At 38.2% G+C, this 24,368-nt stretch overlaps 1 protein-coding gene across 23 annotated transcripts in view; it reads left to right on the forward strand.

The window, feature by feature from the left end:
* Positions 1-24,368, forward strand: part of ZNF518A (zinc finger protein 518A) — a 54,475-nt gene that overhangs the window by 11,956 nt on the left and 18,151 nt on the right. For 3 of the 23 annotated variants that reach the window (XM_086378916.1, XM_086378905.1, XM_086378915.1), the window contains exon 3: positions 17,474-17,559. The gene's annotated coding sequence lies outside the window, so the exon portion shown is untranslated. Of the gene's footprint in view, positions 1-14,187; positions 15,017-15,169; positions 15,849-16,925; positions 17,047-17,473; positions 17,604-24,368 lie in introns of those variants that run through there. The other 20 variants (XM_086378920.1, XM_086378927.1, XM_086378912.1 and 17 more) reach the window with 19 other exon arrangements.

Below are 24,368 nucleotides of genomic sequence, written 5' to 3' on the forward strand. Positions count from 1 at the left end.
TGAGACTTTTAGTTGTCCCTTGATATCAATTTCCTCTTCTGCACTCATAGAACCCAAATTTTTACTTAGATCTAGAGCCGTCCAGAGTCAATACTAATTTGCCAGTTTCTTTTAGTCATAGCCAGCATTAAAACCTGCAGAATGGGTATCAGCTGTGTGCAATAATATCCTGCAGCTAATAGCGAATCACTTTTTAAAGAAATACTACATCATAAACATTCTTTATTGTACAAAGAATGACACTTGATAGAAAAGCTCAGATATTTATGCTTCCAAGTTAAAGTCATCAAGAACAGACTCAGTGTAAAGAGAATTTTTAAATACCTGGGATGATTTATTTTGCTTACATATTCCTTTTTATTTATACACAGAAGTGATATGTAATTAAGTTCATGTGTAAGTAAATAATAAAAATTGTAAGTGATAAGCGTTCAGTTCAGTTGTTCAGTTGTGTCTGACTCTTTGAGACCACATGTACTGCACCATGCCAGCTCCTGGAGTTTGCTCAAATTCATGTCCATCAAGTTGGTGATGCCATTCAACCATCTCATCCTCGACTGTCCCCTTCTCCTCCTGCCTTCAATCCTTCCCAGCATCAGGGTCTTTTCTAATGAGTCAGTTCTTCCCATCAGGTGGCCAAAAGTATTGGAGCTTCAGCTTCAGCATCAGTCCTTCCAATTAATATTCAGGACTGATTTCCTTTAGGATTGATTGGTTTAATCTCCTTGCAGTGCAACGGACTCTCAAGAGTCTTCTCCAATGACATAGTTCAAAAGCATAAGTTCTTCAGTGCTCAGCTTTCTTTATAGTCCAACTCTCACATCCATACATGACTACTGGAAAAACCTTAGCTTTGACTAGATGAACGTTTGTAGGTAAAGTAATGTTTCTGATTTTTAATTTACTGTCTAGGTTTGTCATAGCTTTTCTTCCAAGGAGCAAGCATCTTTTAATTTCATGGCTGCAGTCACCATCTGCAGTGATTTTGGAGCCCAAGAAAATAAAGTCTGTCACTGTTTCCATTGTTTCCCCATCTATTTGCCATAAAGTGACGGGGCCAAATACCATGATCTTGGTTTTTTGAATGTTGAGTTTTAAGCCAGCTTGCCAGCTTCTTCACTCTCCTCTTTCACTTTCATCGAGAGGCTCTTTAATTCTTCTTTGCTTTCTGCTGTAAGGGTGGTGTCATCTGCGTATCTGAGGTTCTTGATATTTCTCCCGGCAATCTTGATTCCAGCTTGTGCTTCCTCCAGCCCAGCGTTTCTCATGATGTATTCTGCATATGAGTTAAATAAGCAGGGTGACAATATACAGACTTGATGTGCTTCTTTTCTTATTTAGAATCAGTCTGTTGTTCCATGTCCAGTTTTAACTGTTGCTTCCTGACCTGCATACAGACTTCTCAGGAGGCAGGTCAGATGGTCTGGTATTCCCATCTCTTGAAGAATTTTCCACAGTTTATTGTGATCCACACATTCAAAGGCTTTAGCGTAGTCAATGAAGCAGAAGTAGATGTTTTCCTGGCAATCTCTTGCTTTTTCTATGATCCACTGGATGTTGTCAGTTTGATCACTGGTTCCTCTGCCTTTTCTAAATCCAACTTGAATATCTTGAAGTTCTTAGTTCATGTACTGTTGAAGCCTAGCTTGGAGAATTTTGAGCATTACTTTGCTAGTGTGTGAGATGAGTGGAATTGTGCAGTAGTTTGAACATTCTTTGGCATTGCCTTTCTTTGGGATTGGAATGAAAACGGACCTTTTCCAGTCCTGTGGCCACTGCTGAGTTTTCCAAATTTGCTAGCATATTGAGTGCAACACTTTCACAGCATCATTTTTTAGGATTTGAAATAGCTCATCTGGAATTCCATCACCTCCACCAGCTTTGTTCATAGTGATGCCTCCTAAGGCCCTCTTGACTTTACATTCCAGGATGTCTGGCTCTAGGTGAGTGATCACACTATCATGGTTATCTGGGTCATGAAGATATTTTGTATAGTTCTTCTGTGTCTTCTTGCCACCTCTTCTTAGTATCTTCTGCTTCTGTTAGGTCCATACTGTATCTGTCCTTTATTGTGCCCATTTTTGCATGAAATGTTCCCTTGGTATCTCTAATTTTCTTGAAGAGATCTCTATTCTTTCTCATTCTATTATTTTCCTCTATTTCTTTGCACTGATCACTGAGGAAGGCTTTCTATCTCTCCTTGCTATTCTTTGGAACTCTGCAAATAAGCATTGTCACAATTTAATTAGGAATTTTTTTATATTCTTAGATTCAATTAAGAAATAAACAATAATGGTCTCAAATGTCCATTCTTGCCACCTTCTACAGTAATTGAAATTATCCTGTGCCTGTACCAATTAATCTGTATTTGGTGTGGTGTGTCTAGCTCACATGCCTTCAGATTAAGAAAAACAATACTCAGGGAGCTTCATTAAGGTCCTGCATTAAGGAGACTCATACATACCTAGTCCTGATCAAGGTATAAAATTTTGGACTTTGAACTCATGCTGTAATGGGATGAATCTTTTGAGGGTGAGTGTATTTTGCATATGAATGGGACAGAGGATGGAATGTGATAGCCAGCTAACAAGATGTCCTCCAGTTGTTCTAGTCTCTTAGTATTAATACATTTAGGTAGCTCCCTCCCACACTGAATACAGTTGACCTCTATAACTTGCAGGATATTGCTGAAATGAGGGAGTATGACTTCTGAGACTTTGCCATAAAAGACAATGGCTTTCATCTTGTGTTCACTTGGATCAAGTACTTTGGTAGAACCCAGCTGCCATGCCAGGAGGGCACTCAGGCATCCCTAATGGACAGGATCACGTAGCATTGCTTGAACTGAACTGAAGTATTTTTTATTTCTGCACCTTTCTCTGTGTCTCTCTTTCTCCTCTCTCTCTCTATATATATGTGTGTGTGTGCTGCTGCTGCTAAGTCACTTCAGTCGTGTCCGACTCTGTGTGACCCCATAGACGTCAGCCCAAGAAGCTCCCTCATCCCTGGGATTCTCCAGGCAAGAACACTGGAGTGGGTTGCCATTTCCTTCTCCATATGTGTGTGTGTGTGTGTATATATATATATATATATATTTATATATATATATAATATATAAATATATATATTATAATATATAAAACATATATATATATATTTTTAGAGACCATACTGTGCAATGCATGCAGGATTTTATTAGTAGTCCCCCAACTAGGGACTGAACCCACACCCCCTGCAGTGGAAGAAAAGAAGAGTCTTAATCACTGGACCTCCAGGGAAGTTTCTGTTTTTAAAAAACATTTTGTTAAAAAATTTTAATGAACTACTCTTAGGACAACAGCTACATAAAAACACCAGTTCTTGGCAGCTATGTTGTGACAGATGCACTGAAGACAGTTTCTGGGTTGGTACTTGTCTGTCCCTGTGGAGTCATTTTTCTCTGCTCTCCATTTGGAATTGTTACCCCTCTACCTTATCAGCAATATTTTTTTTTAAATATAAAACATTTTTGAAATTTTATGCAGCATTTTTCAGGATTTGTTACTGGGAGATGTCACTTTACACATAGACTCTACCAAAAATTTTTCAGGAGACGTTCAAATGTTTAAATTCTAAGTGTGTTTTCTCTGAATTCAGATTCACTGTTACTTTTATGAAAACATTGGTGTTTCTTCTAGAAAAGCTGGCCATTGAAGCATGCTTCTATAAAATACAACTCTTGCTACAAATGTGACTATGAAGTTTACAGTGAGAACACTGATTCTGTAAAAAATCATCTCTTTCCAGATAGATATACATATATGCCTCTTTAAAATGTTGGGTTAAACAAATTTCACATTTTAAGTTTGTGAAATCTCCATATTCTTCAAGAGGAAGAGGGAAATAGCAATCAACATAGCAAACTTTCTATTTTAAGATTATTTATTACTCCGGTCAAAGACTTTCCTAACAATTGAAATATGAATAGGGCAGCATTGAAATGAATATAGATGACTTTCAGTGAAACCTCATTTACATGAGATGAAATTAAAGAATATGCAAACTTACTTGGGGAACTTTCCCAGTGGTTAAGACTCTGCACTCCCAATGCAGGGGGCATGGGTTCAGTCCCTGGTCTGGGAATTAAGATCCTGCATGCCACAGGGTGTGGCCAGAAAATTTAAAAAAGAAACTTCAGTTCAGTCGCTCAGTCATGTCCAACTTTTTGCGACCCCATGAATTGGCAGCACGCCAGGCCTCCCTGTCCATCACCAACTCCCAGAGTTCACTCAAACTCACATCCATTGAGTTGGTGATGCCATCCAGCCATCTCATCCTCTGTCGTCCCCTTCTCCTCCTGCCCCCAGTCCCTCCCAGCATCAGTCTTTTCCAATGAGTCAACTCTTCCCATGAGGTGGCCAAAGTACTGGAGTTTCAGCTTTAGCATCATTCCTTCCAAAGAACATCCAGGGCTGATCTCCTTCAGAATGGACTGGTTGGACCTCCTTGCAGTCCAAGGGACTCTCAAGAGTCTTCTCCAACACCACAGTTCAAAAGCATCAATTCTTCGGCGCTCAGCTTTCTTCACAGTCCAACTCTCACATCCATACATGACCACTGGAAAAACCATAGCCTTGACTAGATGGACTTTTGTTGGCAAAGTAATGTCTCTGCTTTTCAATATGCTATCTAGGTTGGTCATAACTTTTCTTCCAAGGAGTAAGTGTCTTTTAATTTCATGGCTGCAGTCACCATCTGCAGTGATTTTGGAGCCCCCCAAAAATAAAGTCTGACACTGTTTCCACTGTTTCCCCGTCTATTTCCCATGAAGTGATGGAACCAGATGCCATGATCTTCGTTTTCTGAATGTTGAGCTTTAAGCCAACTTTTTCACTCTCCTCTTTCACTTTCATCAAGAGGCTTTTTAGTTCCTCTTCACTTTCTGCCATAAGGGTGGTCTCATCTGCATATCTGAGGTCATTTTCGTCAAGATGGCCGGAGGATATTTCTTCCGGCCATCTTGATTCCAGCTTGTGGTTCTTTCAGCCCAGCGTTTCTCATGATGTACTCTGCATATAAGTTAAATAAGCAGGGTGACAATATACAGCCTTGACGTACTCCTTTTCCTATTTGGAACCAGTCTGTTGTTTCATGTCCAGTTCTAACTGTTGCTTCCTGACCTGCATATAGGTTTCTCAAGAGGCAGGTCAGGTGGTCTGGTATTCCCATCTCTTGAAGAATTTTCCACAGTTTATTGTGATCCACACAGTCAAAGGCTTTGGCATAGTCAATAAAGCAGAAATAGATGTTTTCCTGGAACTCTCTTGCTTTTTCGATGATCCAGCAGATGTTGGCAATTTGATCTCTGCTTCCTCTGCCTTTTCTAAAGCAAGCTTGAACATCCGGAAGTTCACGGTTCACGTACTGCTTTGGAAATGTTTTCTTTGAAATAAGACTATAGCAATTTGCATATAATAAAAATTACAGACTCAGGGTCATCAAATAGAGATGGCATTATTTGACAGTGAAGGAGAAGAAAAGATTTGACGTGACTTATAACTCCCTTCTTACCATTTTCCATCTTAGAATAATTTACCTTTCTAAAAATTACTAAATGTTGCTTCATTTTTTGTTTTTCATTTTAAATTAAATTTTTATCAATTTTGAGGTGAGTGCTTAGGTATTTTTCAAGAACTTATTTTTGGCTACCACTCTATTTGTATTTAAATGATAGGTTTAATGATTATATTTTCTAAAAATTGTGTTTTGCATGCCATTTTATGACGTTTTTAGGTTATTATATTTGAAATGTATTTATATGTAGTTTCTCTATTTTAAAACTTTTGTTAAACTTGAAAATTTTAAAGAAAATACCCATCCTAATACCCATATTTCAATACTATGTGAAGTGAAATACACTCCTATTTATATTGTCATTTTATCCTAGTTTTGGAATTAGGTTGTAGGGTATTGATTCTAGGAAATGTGTTAGGACTTTCTTTATGTCTTAAAATATATTCAAGTTTTCTATCCCATTTCTCTATTCTTAGCTTTTTAAGTGGAGGAGTACATAAATTAGATAAAGTTTGATGGTTTTATTTTCAAATCTATATCCTTACTAATTTTCTTTTGCTTGCCCTATCAGTTTTTGATAAAGGAATTTTGAATTTTCTCTCTATGATTGTGGATTTCTCAGTTTTTTGTTATTTTTTGCTTTAAAAATTCAAATTTAAGTGGTTATGTGTAAGTTTAGAAATGTGATATCTTCTTGGTTGATTGTTCCTTGTATTATTACTTATAGTGACTCTTTAAATGATATTTTGGACTCATGTTAATATTTTAAGTCTATATTTTTTTAGTTTAATATTTTCTTGGTGTATCTTTATATTCTTTACTTTCAAACATTATAGTTTTGTTTTAGATTTTCTTTTGTCAGCAACATAAAGATGAAATTTATTTTTGTGACATATTCTGAGAATCTCTCTATATGTAAACAATCTGTTGAAATTCTTATTGATATATTTTAGACTTATTTTTTACCATAGTACTTGCCTTTTTATTTATCACCATTAATCTTTGTATTTCTATATTTTCCTTCATTATGTTGGATTGAAAGAGTTTTACTGCCTTTTAATCCTTTCCTGATTTGGAAACTATGGACTGTATCCTATTCTTTTAATAGTAATGCTTAATTTTTCATGTATGTACATAGTATGTAATTTTTCTGACAATGCCTGTAATTACTCAGTATTTCTATCTTTCTTCTGAATACCTTATAACTTTATCCACTCAACACCAATCCTGTAGTTGTTGCATAGGTTGTTTCAACTTTTTTCAAAGCTAAGATTTTTTTAAGAGTTATTAATTTGCAGAAATACGTTGTAAATTTCAGAACTCACCATTTTTGTTAAATCTCACACCTTTCCTGTAGGTTTACTTATCTTCTGGCTAAAATTCACTCTTTTAATAGTATTTTTAGAGGGGACATATGGTGAATAAATTTACTTAATTTTCATAGAATGATAAATATCTTTGTTTTGCCTTTTTATAATAGTTTAGCTAGAATCCTAGGTTAACATTCACCATCTCTTAATATTTCAAAAAAGTCGTGCCATTGTTTTTGGCATTAAGTATGTTATTGAAAAATTTGTCTTTAGGTTGTCATTCATTTGTATTTATTCTGTCTTTTTTTACTGAAAATTCTAAGCAATTTTCTCTCTTGATATTTAAAATTTTCAATATATCCAGGTATGTTTTTATTTATCCTATTGAGAGTTTGTGATACATTTTTAAATGAAGGGCTCATATTTGTTCAATTCACAAAAATGTTTAGACTTTATCCTTTTAAATACTGCTTTTCCAACATTAACACACTTGCATATTTTTTGTACTGCTCCAACAGATGTATGTGTTGGAGAGACTCAATTTATTCTCCATGTCCATTATCTGTTTTTTCAGTGGAGAGTCCCTGAGACTCTTCACTGAGACTGACATCCTGACCACTCAGGGTACTTACAGACCAGCTTGCCAGCCGATGGGACCAGACCCCGCTGCTGCAACTGGGACCCTTTTGTCCCTGGTCTCCTCCTGGCATGGACAACAGGTCAGAGTACCCTGACCAGGTAAAGAACAAGAGACTTTACCGACCTTTTTCTCCTTCCTTCTCTCTTTCCTCTTCTTAACCCTTCCTGTCCTACTTTTTTTTTTTTTCTCATCTCCCTCTCCTGGACTCAGGAGTCCAGTTGAAGGACCTCAGCCTGAGCTGAGAGTTGGAGGCCTATCACCTTCACTTGGCAGATAACTTGAATTCTGGTTCTGTTCTGGTCTGGTTTCTGGTTTGAATTCTGGTTCCATTCTGGTCTGGTCTGGTTTCTGGTAGGGCTGAGTTCCAATCCTCCCTTCCCCAGAGCTCCAGGGTAAAGTCTGGTAACGCCTGGGTATCTGCAGGTGGCAAGAGACGTCTATAAGGCCACCCCTTTTGACCACCCCCCGACCCCGCCTTCCTCCCCCTCTGCTTTCAACCTGGCCTCCATTCCTCCCTTTGAAATCTTTGAAGACCTGAGATATTTTCATTTACTCTGTTCATACTTGGATCTGAAGTTCTGCGTCTCTATAGGAGGTTTTCTGAGAGACTGCAATCTTGTATTTTAAGGAGTGTTTGATTAGAATGACTGGGCATGTTTGTGTGTTCTGTGTTGTGATTTGTGATGGCCATTTTGCTTTGTGTGGCTGCCATTTTGTTTAGACCTGCTGCCATTTTGTTAGAGCTTGATTTTCTCTCCCTGTGCCTTAAGATCAGGCCTCTCAGAAATACTAATCTAGACCATCTCTAATTCCTGAGACTAAGGGGAAAATGGGAAGAAGCTTTTAAAAATTTTATTTATTCCAACTGTTATTTATAAACTGTTGAATTTTATATTGTAATATCTGATTCATGACTAAGTTTAGAAAATGAAGTTAAATCTTGCATTGAGGCTGTCTGGATAGTATGTGTCTCAGTGTGTGTCTTTGTCTCTGGATAATATTATTGAGATTAATTAGTAAATGTGCTCTATTTAATTGGCTTAAAGAAAAGTAAGTGCTTACAAATCAACAATTACAAATTAAACTAAATGAATTTCAGGTTCACGTGAACTGGAAAATGTTCAACATTGAATTATTACCTGGTAATATAGACATGTCTTTAGAACCATCAATAGGTAAAATACTTCTGTTGTACCTGGATTTACTAGAGGTCAAATTAGACTGTATTCTATCGATTGCAAATTTGTTAACAAGAAAAGAAACACAATGTGGGAAAAACTTTTAAGGGAAGTGTTTTCGGTAAAAGAAGGTATGAAAAATGGAAAACTGCTGAAATAAGTGAGTTTTGCATCATGAGGGGCTTTCCTGGTAGCTCAGCTGGTAAAGAATCCACCTGCAATGCAGGAGACCCTGGTTTGATTCCTGGGTTGGGAAGCTCCCCTGGAGGAGGGCATGGCAACCCACTCCAGTATTCTTGCCTGGAGAATTCCCATGGACAGAGGAGCCTGGCGGGCTACAGTCCTTGGGGTTGCAAAGAATCAGACATGACTGAGCAACTAAACAAGCGTTATTTGCTGCATTTGGGGGAAATTCCTCAGAGCTATCTTCACATTTATTCTCTTTTCTATTGTAGCCACTGCAGACCTTGCTGCTGCTGCTGCTAAGTCACTTTAGTCGTGTCCGACTCTGTGCGACCCCATAGACAGCAGCCCACCAGGCTCCCCCATCCCTGGGATTCTCCAGGCAAGAACACTGGAGTGGGTTGCCATTTCCTTCTCCAATGCATGAAAGTGAAAAGTGAAAATGAAGTCTCTCAGTCGTGTCCAACTCTTAGCAACCCCATGGACTGCAGCCAACCAGGCTCCTCCATCCATGGGATTTTCCAGGCAAGAGTACTGGAGTTGGGTGCCATTGCCTTCTCTGAGACCTTACCCTGTCTGTATTATGTTATTTCAATGGCTATTCCAGGATTTTCTAATTGTATTTTAAAATGATTCTTTTAAAATATCAACTTGTTTGTGTTTCATTTCTTTCTGCTTCATAATTCTTTGCCTGTTCTTAGTAACATCATTCCTTCATTAATTTTTGTGTGTGAGGCAGTTCATTTTCTTCCAGAGTGAATTTATGTACTGAAGTTTGATCTTAAAGGCTATTTTTATAGCATTTAGATGGAGTTTGGAATTTAATTCAGTGAGAAGGTTATCTTTTGTTTGTTCTCTCTCTCTCTCTCTTGCTCTTTGCTCACATTTTCCTGCCTAGTTATTTTGAAGCCGTCTTTTTCAGCCAATCCTATCCCTGTGGAATGGAATAAGATTTTCTATTACAGATTACAAGCCTTTGGTTCCAGAGTAAATTGAGACTATCACAGTTCCTGCATAGAGCCACTGGAAGATTTTGTTTTCTCCCTGGGACTTTCTTTTATTATTATTTAGGATTTTCTTCTTCTTTCTCCTGACTTACATCCACTATGTCCTGATTTCCATGTCTTACTCTTTTTTGGTTTACTCCCTCATTTTAGTGAATCATTACCTTTTTGGGAAAGAGTACATGTTCTGAAAATGTACTGATTCTACTCACATGCTTAATTTGGTTTGGTTGTAGAACCCTATGTTGGAAAAAAAAAATTGAAAAGTATTTAAAATTTGAAGGTATTAACTTTTCTTTAGCCATTTGTGTTATCATTGAGGAATCCAATTCTATTTTTATTCCCAATATTTTGTATGTGACCTACTTTTTCTCTTTGAAAGATTTTAGGCTTTTTATACCCTGATTTTCTGAATTTCACCATGATTTATCTTGGTATAGTCATTTGGGTGAGCATTCAATGAGTAATTTCAGTTTAAATCCATGCCCTTCAGTTCTGGGACATTTTCTTATATTTTTAACATAGTGATTTCTTCTCATTTCTCTTTTCTAATTTTCTGGAGTTCCTGTTAATTGGATGTTAGATTTTAATTTTTAAATATTTTTCATTTTTTAATTCTAAATTTTTTTCTGTTGGGGGGAAGTTTTTACAATTTTATCTTAAAACAATTTATTAAATATTTAAGAGCATTCTTTTAATTTTCAAGAGTACCTTCTTGGCCTTGGGATATTCCTTTTTTATAGTATTTCTGCTCTTCTTTCACTATCTTTTCTTATAAATCTAAGTATAAAATAGTGCTTTTGTTTTGTTTTGCTTTCTTCTGCCTGCTGCATTGTCTCTCTTCTGTTACTTTTTCTGTTTTGTTTTTTTTTTTACCAAAAAATATTTCTTTAAAAAAAATCTATATTTTGGGAGCTTTTTCTTAAATTTCTTACTATCCTTGGCTACCTAAAGTTTTTATATTTAAAGGCAAGGCGCTTGAACATTAATTGGATTGCTTACTGATTAGTGGGCTTTATTGAAAGAACCTAAACGTCAATCTCGGTGAGCATTTTTCTTGAATTTTTCCATTTCTTTCGATCCCTGGGTCAGGAAGATCCCCTGGAGAAGGAAAGGTAGTACTGAATCTCCAACAACAACAAAAAGAAAAAAGGAAAACCCTATACTTCTATTCTTTTAAAATTTAAAATAGTGAAATGTACTATTCATATAAAAGAGTATACAGAGGAATATATATAACATATATATGTACCAGGTTTGTTCTTAAAAGAAATATAATTAGCTACCTTTCAGTTCCCTCTTTTAATTTTTCTAAGGCCTTGAGTTATCTGTACCCTCTGTTCTGTTACCCTCAGGATACAGAGCTTCTTAGAATTTTATATAATTGGGGACAGGAAAAAGTGCCCTAAAATATTTATGTAAGGTCAATATAGTTTATATAGTTTAATTTTTCTTCAGAGTCAAATATTCTATCCACTGAAACTAAGAAAGAGGGACTTTAATATCTTTAATAATAACTTAATAAAAATAGCAGCATATCCAAAGTGTTGGTCATCTAGGAAGTATGAGTTGCAAGGAAATTGGCAGGGATGCCTACTCCAGCAAAATCTTTCTCATTACCTGTGATAGTGTCTGAAGTCCCACATTTGTATTTGCTCTGTTTAATCTTGGAATCTTTTAGATATTCAAGATTCTCCCTTCCTACTGGTTACTCCATGAGGGAGCATGTCTTTTTTTTTTTTTTAACATTCCAATAAAACTTTATTTACACAGACACGTAGACTAGATTCGATCCGTGGGTTTGCAGACCATGCACTTGGCTGTAAAGAACCTTGAAGCCATCAAAACTGGTGCACAGGTGTCCCAAAGATTGATAAGGGCTCCATTCTGTCCCCTCCAAGAAGGACAAAAGTCAAATTTTATTCTAATTATTTTGTATGGTGCTTTGGTGTTTTGATGTGCTTTTGAATGAGTGATCTCAATCTTTGCTTTTGTCCCTTCTCCCCTCTTTCTGTGTATATATCTCTAAATGTTTCCCACTCTTCTTCATTCTTTCCCTTGAAGTCACCGAATTGGGTGATTTTAGAGTGAGGCTCGGAGAAGGCAATGGCACCCCACTCCAGTACTCTTGCCTGGAAAATCCCATGGACGGAGGAGCCTGGTAGGCTGCAGTCCATGGGGTCCAGAAGAGTTGGACACGACTGAGCGACTTCACTTTCACTTTTCACTTTCATGCATTGGAGAGGGAAATGGCAACCCACTCCAGTGTTCTTGCCTGGAGAATCCCAGGGACGGGGAAACCTGGTGGGCTCTGTCTATGGGGTCGCACAGAGTCGGACACGAGTGAAGCGACTTAGCAGCAGCAGCAGCAGCAGCAGAGTGAGGCTCTTCCACATTCATCCTTGCTAAAATCCTGGCTTCCTTTTAGGGCCCTCATCTATACAGGGTAAGAGGCAATGTGCACTAGTATAAAGAGCACTTCTCTGGATCATTGGGCAGAGCATGCCACCAGATTGCTGTGTGACTTTGAGTAAATTACCTAACCTCTCTGAGCCTTCCTTTGCTCATCTATCACATGAAGGAGTGGTTAGTAATCTCTAGAATCCTTCAAGCTCTAAGCTTGTGCATTTTAGGAAGCTGCAGCTTAAACTCTTGACAACTGTTTGAGGTCATTAAATAGGATGTCACTCACAGACCTTAATGAAACTGCCAGGAGGCCACAGAAATTAGTCACATGATCTTCTGTAGTTGGCACCCTTCTGAAGCTGGGTGGGTAGGGTTACCAGCTAACTTCAAGAAATCTGAGAGCATATCCCACTAAGGGAAGAAAAGGAACACAAATGACTCCAGGAAGGGTTATATCTTATCATTAGTACAGTTTCTGGCACATAGTAAGTGTTCAAGGAAATATCTGCCGAATAAATATTAAGTTAACAAACTTTGCAGAGGACATTGGGAAGGATAATACTTGAAGCTCATGTTAAACTAACACTTGTTTGATAATTGAAGAGAGTAATCAACCTATAATTTTTTAACCAAGAAATGTGAGCACTTTAAGCTAGATCATCCAGGCTGTTGGTATCTCTATTTTTCCAATTCTGGTTGCACTAGATTTTTGTAGGTAGGAGTTTGGACTTAGAGATCAGCAAAAAGGGAGACAGTCGTTTTAAAGAGAAATTTTCTCTTTAATACCGTTTATTTCTTCAATTATGAATGTAATAGTTATTTGTATGCTTATCAATTACTAGAAGTGTGCTTACATTTTTGTAAATGCATATATAACCTTGCTATCCCTAGAGTGAAATCCCTAGAGTGAAATTTAATTTCCACTATATATTAACTCTCTTCGTGAGGTACAAAATATTCCAGAATCCTTTCTTAAGCTGTTTCAATATTCTCTATATTCTGTCTCACTCTTTTAACCATCGTCTTTCCTTCCTTTCTGTTTCCTTCCCTTTTTGTGTGCTAACCTTAACGTTCTAAAAAGAGGGCAAGAGTGGATGGTTGTTGTGTGATTCAGATGGAGGAAGAAAATATGGAAGAAACAAGTTTGGGATCGTATAAATACACAATCTAATTCTTTCACAACATGCAGATTTGCAAGGTTTTTTAGGTGAATATATAATGCAAGAGTGAAGTTGTAATGTGTGTACTTCAGAAAAGAGTGAACTTTTTTAATGTGAAAAAAAGCAAAAAATTACATCGAAACACAAAATAACTTCATCATCCCAATTATCGTCTTTTTTGCTATTAGAAAAACCCTAGCTTCTCTTTCCTCTGTGATGTGTGCCCATGTCTGACCTGTATGAAAATTAAGATGGGTGAGAGGAGGACAATGTTTAACACAAAATAAAATCCACGTTGTGAACATGTTCTTCATTCCATATTGGCATTCCTTTCTGTATCTATGGAAGATTTCTGTTTGTGTTTTATACAGGCATACCGGTAGAAGATATATAAACACACCGAATGTGTACTACCACTCATTTGCTTTTTCCAGGAGGAATCATGTAGACTAGTAGAGAGTGATAAGAAAAGTCCTTAAAGGTAAAAGGAGGATTCCACAGAATACATTTTTATTAAAGGATGGAGACAGTCTTGTGCTACGGTTACATGTCTATGTTTTCAAAAGCACACTCTAAGAGGATGAAAAAGGTTTACAATAAACATTTTAAAAGTTTTTTTTTTTTTCTTCAGTCATAAGCAGCAAATGTGCTTCCTAATAATGTATGGAGCATAAAAGACAAGAAACAAAAATTCGATCGTAGTATCACTTTTACTATTTAGGCATATCCCTCCGCTCCAGTCGGGTTATTATTGTTATTGTTACTTTTTTCGTTTTTAAAAAGGCAGTTTCCGCCATAAAAACCTCCACCCCCTCCCGAGGAAAGTAATTTATGTAAAAAAGTGAGGTCAATTAATAGGCTTAATTTCAGAAATCCACTAAAGGACACAAGAGCCATATTGGCCCCTGGAGTAAACCTAATCATATTAATTGACCTCTTTGTCCAGCCCTATATGGGGGAAGGATTCCTTTGATGGGGATGAGAGACTTCCTTGTTGAACGCTGCTTTTCAGATACCTTATTAAATATGTCATGGTTGGGGTTGACTATGTCTTCCAGAGCTGCTTGTAGCAGCTTCCTTCATTGACATGAGCTGCAATGGCTGCTACACTCTACGTACCAAAAGCAAAGGGTGGGGGAGACGCCATTTGCAAAGCCGGAAATGATTAAAATCTCAGGTTGAGACCATTCCCAGTAAGCAAAGGTTTGCCCAGATCCCAGTTCCTGCTTCTGGTGTCTTCTCTAAAGAGCATAGAGTGGACGTGTGTCTCTCACTCCATTGGCAGTAGGCTCTCCCCACCGCCTGGTGAGCCAGAGGGGGAGCGAGCCACTGCTGTGGCAGGCACCCGGGAAGCGCGCTTAATTAGAAAGGTCAGCAGCAAGCCCAGTTCAGTGGCCTAGTCTAACCAGGGTGAGGGGCGAACCCTGCCGGCCTCCGTCCTCTTCCGCTCGACTCAGGTGGTGCGCGGATCCGTCCGCGCAGTAAGCGCTCCCGGTAGCGCTCCGATCGGCTTTTCGGCAATACCCGGATGGAAGCATAATGGCCGCCATCAGGGACTCGCAGGCAATGGGGACCACGACAGGTATTCCCCGTGAGCGGGGCCGCTCAGGCCTGTTAGGATGCCGGGACTTGTAGAGAATGAGTCAGGGGGCAAAGGGCGAGTTTGTGGGGGCTGCAAAGCCCCCACGAACTCGCTCGGGGCTCCGCCTCTTGTGATAGGAAGCGTCTGTTAAATAGTCCCGGCCATTCAGCGTTTCCGCCTAACTTGTCGCAAAGTTTTTCTAGAGAAGTCAGTCCTTTGACTCGGCGCTCTTGCAGCCTGCCAGAGCTAATCTTCAGCGTTTTAGCCTGGGCTTGCTTTACGTCGGGGCTTTTTGAACTCCGCACTGTCCCCACAGTCCAGGAGCTGGAGCGGGAACGCGGCACAGTGTGCCTCCGCGCGCCCGAGGGGTAGCAGAACCCCGGAGGAAGGGGCGGATCGGGCGCGGTGTTTGGGACGGAGCGGGGCGCGCGGCGCTCGAAGCACTTACTCGGCGCGTTCCGGGAGTGGTGGAGACTGCATGGGTACCCCTCAGACTGCACCCTTCGAGCTGTAGGTTCGCAGGCCCAAGGCAGCCGGACTCGACGGCTCCCCATTGTGGGTTCAGTTTGTGGTCTTCGGAGATCTTTTTTTTTTTTTCTTCCAGATAAGCTCACCTCTCTAGCGCGCGTTCCCTTCTCCAGAGTTGGCCAAGGGCGCTCTTCCGTGCAGACCCCAACCACACCCAGTGGCAGATGGATTTCTTTGTAACTGGCTTTCTTACTCGTAGGGTCCATTTTGAGTCTGTTCTTAACATGATGGTCCTCATTGTCAAGTAGACAGTCTTCTTAGAAGACTATGGTAATTGAAGATATATAAGGTGACTGTATATAAGGTAAATGTTATAACTCTTAAGTAGACCAGTGAAGCAGATACGGTAGCTTTAAGGTTCTGAGTGCAAAAATTAAGGTTCAGTTTTTTTTAAGGTTTAAGTTTGGGACCATTTAGTGTTTGTGAGGTATTAGTGAAAACATTCGTTGGGTATGTTTGGCTATAAAAACTTAAAAAAACTGTAGAAAAATAAATTAAGTCAATGTTTAAAGAATACATAATAATGTTGAACTTTGTACGGTTGTCACAGTGATGAAACGTGCCACCAAACTGTATATAAGGGTGAGAATTTTCTTAACTTTGAGCGTCTATGTTTTGGGCTTAGTGTACTGATAAAGTTGAATTGTTTTTCAGGCAGGAAGGGATCTGACTTCAGTGTATTCTGAAGTTTTTGTCTTCAAGTTGAACATTTAGCAACCACTTAAATTGATTCAATGAGATACCCTAACGTCTTTCAGAGTTTAACTGCAAAACAGTTGAAGTGGATTCATTATCTTTCAGCAAAACGGAATTTCCTTGAAATTCAATAAGACATTGCCTTGTATTAACATTTTCAGGGGGTTAGCATTTCACGAGGACGGTAAGCGTAGTAGACCATGTTGATTTTTGTTAAAATTCTTGTACATAAGTTCCAGATTCAGAAAATTAACAAGAGTGTGGAGAAGGAGAAAATGTAGGTATCTAACCTGTTTTGCACGTCCAAATTTTTCTTTATTGTTGCCATGGAAGTATAAATATAAGTTCAGAACGTTTTATGTCTTTTTAGGGAAGGATAAAAGGACAGCAACCAGAGTAAATATCTGCTGTGCACATTGATAATGTATGAGCTTTTTAAATGATTGAGATTTTTATCATCACACTTCAGATCCTCTCCTATCCTCTCTGGTAGCAATATGGTGTATTGTGATCCCCAAAGTGTTTATATTTTGAAACATTCCAGACGGGATATATTTTAGAATAAGTCTGCAATTTGACTTTGCTCTTTTAACTTACTTTTATTGTTTACTTTTCTGTTTGTAATTGTTCATGTTGAAGCATTGTGTGCTGTAGATCACCTAATACAACTTTTTTTTTTTTTTAGTGGTAAAAGACTTGGACCTTTCCCAGTTTCCTTCAGTTACTCTACTAAAAGTTTTTGGCAAAACACTATAAACAAAAGAAAAGAGTTAAAGTTGAAAATTTTCTTAATTATCTTATCCCAGGTGTGTAGGCTATGACTATTTCGCTTCTGTGTGGGGTATTGACTTCACATGGTGAGCAATTTTCATGGACCTTAGAAATGAGAATTAAGAGGTAGCATTGTCATGGTAGGATATCTGGGTTGGAATCAGATCCAGATTCTAATTCTTGCTTTGTGAGTTGGGACAAGACATTTTCCCTATCGTGTAATAAATGAAGATAATGAGATTGATTTTAAGCTCCCTTCTAAGCTTTGAGTTTTGTGACTTTTGTAAATTTATGACATGTTATCACTGAATGTCAATGATAGGTTATTTAAGTGCAGAGATTTTTTTTTTCCAAATTTATATACCTATGTTGACTATGAAGCATAATTGAATCAAAAGCTTAAGAACATTTTACTGAGTGTTTTTGCAGTCAAAATTTTAAAATTTTGGTCTTCATTTCCAGATATCATCTCTCCTTTTGATCACTGTTCCTGATTGTGGCTTTATCCAAGCATTAAATTGTGTGCCTTTTGTTCCTTGAAGAAAGAGGTATGGTGAAGATTGAAGTACTATACTATACAATCTATTAAGTAGTAAGTTAATATATTTTAATATCAGACTGAATAGAATAATTATATGAGTTAAGTTATAGTTTTGTTTTTGGCCTAAGTGTAATATACACATGGGTTTTCATGTTAATGTAAGCAAAAAAAGTAGGTTTTTTCATAGTTGAAATTTTAATATTTCACTAGAAATCTAAAGATGATTTTAACTCTTATCATCCTTCTAAATGTAAAGGTGATGTTATAGGGCTCCTGGGTAATGAATGATGGAGATAAATATGGTAGGAAGATGTTTTGAAGCTGTATAAATGGTCAGAAGAGTGTTTGTGTTTTGTTCTAGTAAGTGCGAAGTAATGCACCCAAAGAAAAATTATCTAATGTATATTTGTATTGTGATTAATGATATCTGAGTCAGAAAAGGGACACTACAGAGTTAAGGCTGGTTTCCTGGAAACAGTCATCTGAGTATCCTCTTGTGGACAGAAAGAAGGAAAAATACCTACCAACAAATCCATGGTGATGTAAGGAACGTTTTGCACTCAGTGGAAAATACCGTACCCTTGTACAAAAACATGGCTGATCTATCTGTTGAAATACAGGTGTCTCTGCTGTTTTGTATTCAGTAGGTTTTGGGATATCACAGTATCATACAGTTCCCCTCACCAGATGTATACCCATAACTCTAACTCTGGTGTAAATGATACCAGGTTATCATTTATGTTCTTTACCTGTGTCATTTCTTCTTATATGGTATTTGTTTGATCTCTTACCATTTGAGATTCTCATGGATACTGTGCTGCTCCTGAGTAGAGAAAGTAAATACTGAGTGCCAAGAGTATTCTTTACTAAGTATGAGTCGAACTACTCAGAAAAAGTAACATGATGAACAATGAGAGCTTCAAATATAATGAATAAGAGACTGCTGTATGGTGATTGACCAAAATGATTTGAATTATTTGAACTTAAAAATTGTGAACAAAATCTGACTAAAATTTTAAGATTGTGATTGGTATGATTGCTTGAAACAAATGTCAGAATATTGGAATGCAGGTTCATGACTTAAAGCTTAGGAAAATTAAGTGGGTTTCACATGGGTCTCATTTCAAGAAGTACTAATAGCTGAAAACTTATATTGGCCCTTTGGAAAGTCAAATAGTTTCAAAATAATGGTAAAGTCATCACCAATTCCTAATTAATTGCTAGTTGTTGGAGGTTATGGCTGGCAGAAGATGTGTATATGTATATATATACATATGTGTGTGTGTGTTTGTGTGTGTGTGCATGTATGTTGTTTCATCAGCTCAGTATTTCTTCATTTGGGAATCATCTATTCCCTGTTATGAGTAGTTAGTGGCTTACCTTATCAGTCCGTCTTACAACTCTGCCCAGTCATCCTTGTTGCAACAATGATTACCTGTTACTCAAGCAGAGCCAATCAAAATCCTTAGAAATTGATGTATGAATGCTGGGAGAACGGTGATCCCTTTTCTCAAACATTGTTAATCTGGGAGGATGCTAGTGACTTTCTTTCCCATGTATATGAGAATCCTATCTGTAGTAGATGAAAGTGAAGCCATATAGAGATGGGAGATAGATGGAGATAGAGTACTACTTTTAGTCTCAGGAACGATGGTATCAGATATGTGTGGTTTTCTTTTGATTCTGTCTGCTAGCTTGGTGTCCTTTCCAGTCCGTGGGACCAAAATTCTGCATATAAATTAATTTGAATTGGATTGTAGCAGAAAACATCCTGATGAATATATGGCCCTTAGGAATTTAGGATCTGTAACTTCAAGTTGGTCATTCATATCCATCCACAATTTGCCCTTTTCCTCTACCTTAAGAGCTATCCTTTAGTCATACATGCATGCATTCATTCACCGTACATGTATTTAGTTCTTTGTTCAACCTACAAATATTAATTGAATACATAGTAGTATGTACAGGTGTGTGCGCCTGCCTGTATAGGTGAGGATTATACATACTAGACTGAGTGGATGGTGGGCTTTCTCTAATACAGCACATTTTTATGTAATAGGTTACATAGATCAACAAGCATGTGTTGAGAATAATCCATGCTGTACTTGGCTTTTTAGTAATATATAAGTATAAGAGGATGTCTTTGTCTTCAGAGTGCTTATAGTTCAGTTAAGGCATCCAGATTGATGTACGTGAAACATAACACAAACAGCTTAAAAGGATCAATGAACGCAGTTGTATGGGTTGTAAGTCTGAGTTCTGATAGAAGGTTAGTGAGGGCTGGCCCAGTCTAGGAAAGTTTTTTGAAGGAGGTATAATTTCAAATGGATTTTGACTTAAGAATTGGGTTTTGATAGACATAACGAGTAATTGAAGAACAGATGGAATGATTGAGGGCTGATCCGAGATGGGTAGGAGATTGGTTTGACAGTAACAATTTGTATTTTGGGAAAATGAGAGAGAATGGGAAATAAGGCTGGCTGTTTTAGGTAAGCCTATATATGAGGTATTTGGAAAGCCAGGCAGAAATTTCGCTTCTTTTTACTGAACTGGGGCTTTCTTTGAGTAAAATGCTTGTATTTCTTTCAGTGTGATGCCATTTTGTGATGCTAAGATATAAAATAAGTTGATTCAAGTGGGTGTACATTTATTTGTCATGGAAAAGATCTTGTTGCTAATCCATCCATCTGCCTTGAAAATTAGAAAAGTAATGAACCTGAAATGCTGTTCTTTGTTTTTATGTGCCACTAGTTTATTTCTTCTTACTGCCTCCTTTTTGAAAAATGCCCTTAGTACAGTGATGAAACACACCCCATCCCTAGAGATAAAGCTGGTTCAAAACTAATGTAGCAGTAGTTATAAAAATATTTGAAAAGAGATAAGGAGTGAAATTAATGTTTGATTACTCCAGATATTAGGAATGATGTATAGGTTAATGTGTCATTCTCATTAAATGCTGTTGTATTCTAGTATGCCAGGGTAGCCGACTTTGGCTGGAAATGACTAGGTGGTATATACTTTAGGTTTTATGGGCCATACAGTTTCTGTTGCACCTGCCAGTTGTTGTGTAACACCAAAGTAGCCATAGGCAATATGTAAATGAATGAATGTGGCTGTGTTCCAGTGAAACTTAATTTACAAAAACAGGCAGCAGGCCAGAACTGACTGTTGACTATAGTTTGCCAACCCCTGTCGTAGACTTAATGAAACATTTCATTCCACGACCTCTCACAATAACATCTACCCACCTGCTGACATCTTTTTCCTTCTCTCCAGTAACTGTAGATGAATTATCTTTATTCTTTTCTAAGTTCAACTCTCCCACTTGCTCACTGGATTACATTTCTTCTCACTTACTGAAGGAGATTACTTTGTTCTTGTTCATTGTTCAGTTGCTCAGTTGTGTCCAACTCTTTGCTACCCCATGGACTGCAGCATGCCAGGCTTCCCTGTCTGTCACCATCTCCTAAAATTTGCTCAAACTCATGTCCATCGAGTCAGTGATGCCATACAACTATCTTGTCCTCTCTGCCCTTCTCTTGCCTTCAGTCTTTCACAGTATCAGGGTCTTTTTTAATGAGTCAGCTCTTTGCATCAGGTGGCCTAAGTATTGGAGCTTGAAGGACATTGCCACTGCATTTCTTTTCTTTCTCTCTTCCTTCAGTGATTTTAACAATTTTACTGGGTCATTTTTTATAAGCATGCAATCCTACTATCATTTCTTTTACCTTTAAAAAACAAACAAAAAATTCCCAGCTCCTCTGTTTCTTGGTCCTTTGTAGTAAAATTCCTTGAGTTATCTGTACTACATCTCTGTGTCTCTTAAATGCATCCCATTTTCTCTTAGTACTTGTGAGCCTTTCTCTATAACTCCAGTTGAAACCATTCTAATCAGTGTCACTAGCACTCTTGGCATAAAGTCCAGCGGTCAGTTCTCAGTCTTCATCTTATTTGACAGAGTTGATCGTTATGATTCTGGAACCACTTTCTTCAGTTTGCTTTGAGGGTACCAGTCTCCTAATTTACTTTGATTCTCACTGGTCTTTTCTTTCAGTCATACCAGCTCTTCTCTTTTTCCTCTAAATGTTAGAACATCTCAAGGCTCGGGCCTTGGACTTCTCTCTTTTTTTACTTATCCTTTGGTGATTTCATCGAGTTCTACCTATAAAAATAACACACACATGCACATTATACACACACTAATAATTTCCAATTTTATCTTAGACCTAGAACGCTGTTTTCAGTTATACATTCCATGTTTCCACTTGGATGTCAACTAGATATCTCAGATTCTGATGTCAACTAGATATCTCAGATTCTACATGGCCAACACCAAACTCTTGATATACTTTCCAAACCTACCACCCTCACACCATCTTTCCTTAGTAAATAACAACTCATTTCTTCCAGTTGGTGAGGTCAGAACTTTCAGAGTTATCCTTGATATGTTTCTTTTTCTCATGGACCAAATTTAGTCTGTTAGCAAATCCTGTAGTCTCAGTCTTCAAAGTATGTTCAAAATCTGACCATTGCATCATTGTCTTTACTAAGTTACCGTCTCTTACCTGGGTAATTGTAGTCTAATAATCTCCAAAGTGATCTCCTTGCTTCTGTTTTTGTGTGTATGCTAAGTCGCTTCAGTCACGTCCAACTCCATGTGATAAGTCACATGTGACTCCATGTGACTGCAGCCTGCCAGGCTCCTCTGTCCATGAGATTCTCCAGGCCAGAGTACTGGAGTGGGTTGCCATTTCCTCTCCAAGGGATCTTCCCGACCCAGGGATCGAACCTGCTTCTCTTACGTCTATCTGCCTTGGCAGGCAAGTTCTTTACCAGTAGAGCTACCTGAGAAGCATCTGTTTTTAACCTCCTTCTCAAATACCATGTTCTTAACATAGCAGCCAGAGTGATCTTTTAAAAAAACAACTTAGCTCATGTTACTTCTCTACCCACAATGCTCCAGCAGCTGTCTTCATTGTTTCATTGACCTCATCTTCCTCTGGTTGCTTTCCCGATGGTGCTTTCTGTTCCCGTGGTACTGACTGTCTTGTTGCTATTCCCCGAATGTGTTAGGCATGCTGCACACTCAGGATGTTGACACTTACTCTTTCTTTTTTAGAATGCTGTCTGCTTCAACTCCTTAAGATCTTAGCTCAAATAAGACCTTTTCAAGTGAGGTCTCCCTGACTTTGTATTTAAAATTGGAATTCTCTGGTTCCGCCTCTCCTTCCCTGCTTTATTTTTCTCCACAGCACTTGTCACCTTTGACTGTATTATATGATTTACCTACATTGTTTATTATCTAAATAATCAGAGTGTTAGCTCCATGACGGGAGGGATTTTTGTCTGTTTTTCCATTCACTGCTGTATTCCCAGTGTTTAGAACAAAGACTGGCACATATTTGGTGCTAGCTGCAAGCCCAGCACTGTACAAGATGCTGGCCATATGGCCAAAAACCTGATAGATATAGTCCATATACTTATGTAGCACTTATTCCAGTGGTAGAGACAGATGGGAAATAAATTGACAAATACATAAAATATTTCCAGAGGGGAAAATGTTATGGAAAAATAAATATGAGGGGGTAAAATAGAAAACAGTTTTTTTGTTTGTTTGAGGAAGGAATGGCTTATAGGTTGAGGAAAGCCTCTCTGAGATGATGACATTTGAACTGCCTAAAAAATAAGAGGAATCTAGTCATTTGAGGAATGGAAGAGAGACTGTTTTAAGCAGGGAGTAGCAGGTGCAGAGAAAGGCCTGAGATAAGAAAGATGGGAGAGAAGTATTTGAGAAACTGAGAGACTCTATATATGGTGGCTTGTACTGTGTGCTTAGTCTCTCAGTCATGTCCAACTCTTTGTGAATCCATGGAGTGTAAGCCGCCAGGCTCCTGTCCATGAGAATTCTCCAGGCAAGGATACTGGAGTGGCTTGCCATGCCCTCCTCCAGGGGATCTTCCCAATCCAGGGATTGAACCCAGGTCTCCCTCATTGCAGGTGGATTCTTTACCATCTGAGCCACCAGGGAAGCCCTGGAGTATATTTACAGATGGGGAGAGTGGTGTGAGATGAAGTTGAAGACAGAGGTCCAGGACCGTATATCACTGTTCCTTGCAGGCCTTGGCCAAGAGATTGTATTTTACTTGCTAAGTTCTTTGGGAAGCCCCTAAGGAATTTTAAGCGGAGAACACCGTGATCTGTTTTATATTAAGATGACTTTTGCTCCATTGTGGAGAATAGATTCAGAGAAGGGTGATGGGCAAGGGGCAAGCATGAATGCCAGTTACGAAGACTATCATTTTAATCCAAGTTAGAGATGACAGTGGGCTAAGATGATGCCAGTGGGGATGGAGAGAAGAAAATAATAAGCAAATTAGAATTTGTTAGGTCCCTGTGTACCCAGTCTTCTTGGGTTTTGTGACGGATAAATATGAAATAGAACTTGTCTTTAAGAAGCTTATAAATTTTCTTGGGACGTAAAACTTGTAAAAGGAAATGATGTAACTATAAAACAGTTGGCAGTAAAATGATGCACAGTGGCTGTCCTTTAAATGGATATTCAGAGAAGGGAGAGATCGGTGTATGTTGCAGAAGATTTCATGTCTGTGTAGAAAGTAGAATTAGAAAAAAAGTTTGACCAGAGTTGAGTGAAGAGGCAGAGAAGGGGATGACAAGCCTGGTGAAAGGAAACAGTATGAACATAAAGGAAAGTGGATATGTAGGGGAGCAGAAAGCATCATGTATATTGGCTGTGTGTGTATTCAGTGAGCAGTTGTAGTTTCAGAGAGTAATAAGAAGTAAGATTCATCTGAACCA

Source organism: Bos grunniens, chromosome 26 (assembly GCF_055505025.1).
Source record: "Bos grunniens cultivar Pamir isolate PY7600 chromosome 26, Bosgru_T2T1.0, whole genome shotgun sequence".
NCBI classification, from domain to species: domain Eukaryota; kingdom Metazoa; phylum Chordata; class Mammalia; order Artiodactyla; family Bovidae; genus Bos; species Bos grunniens.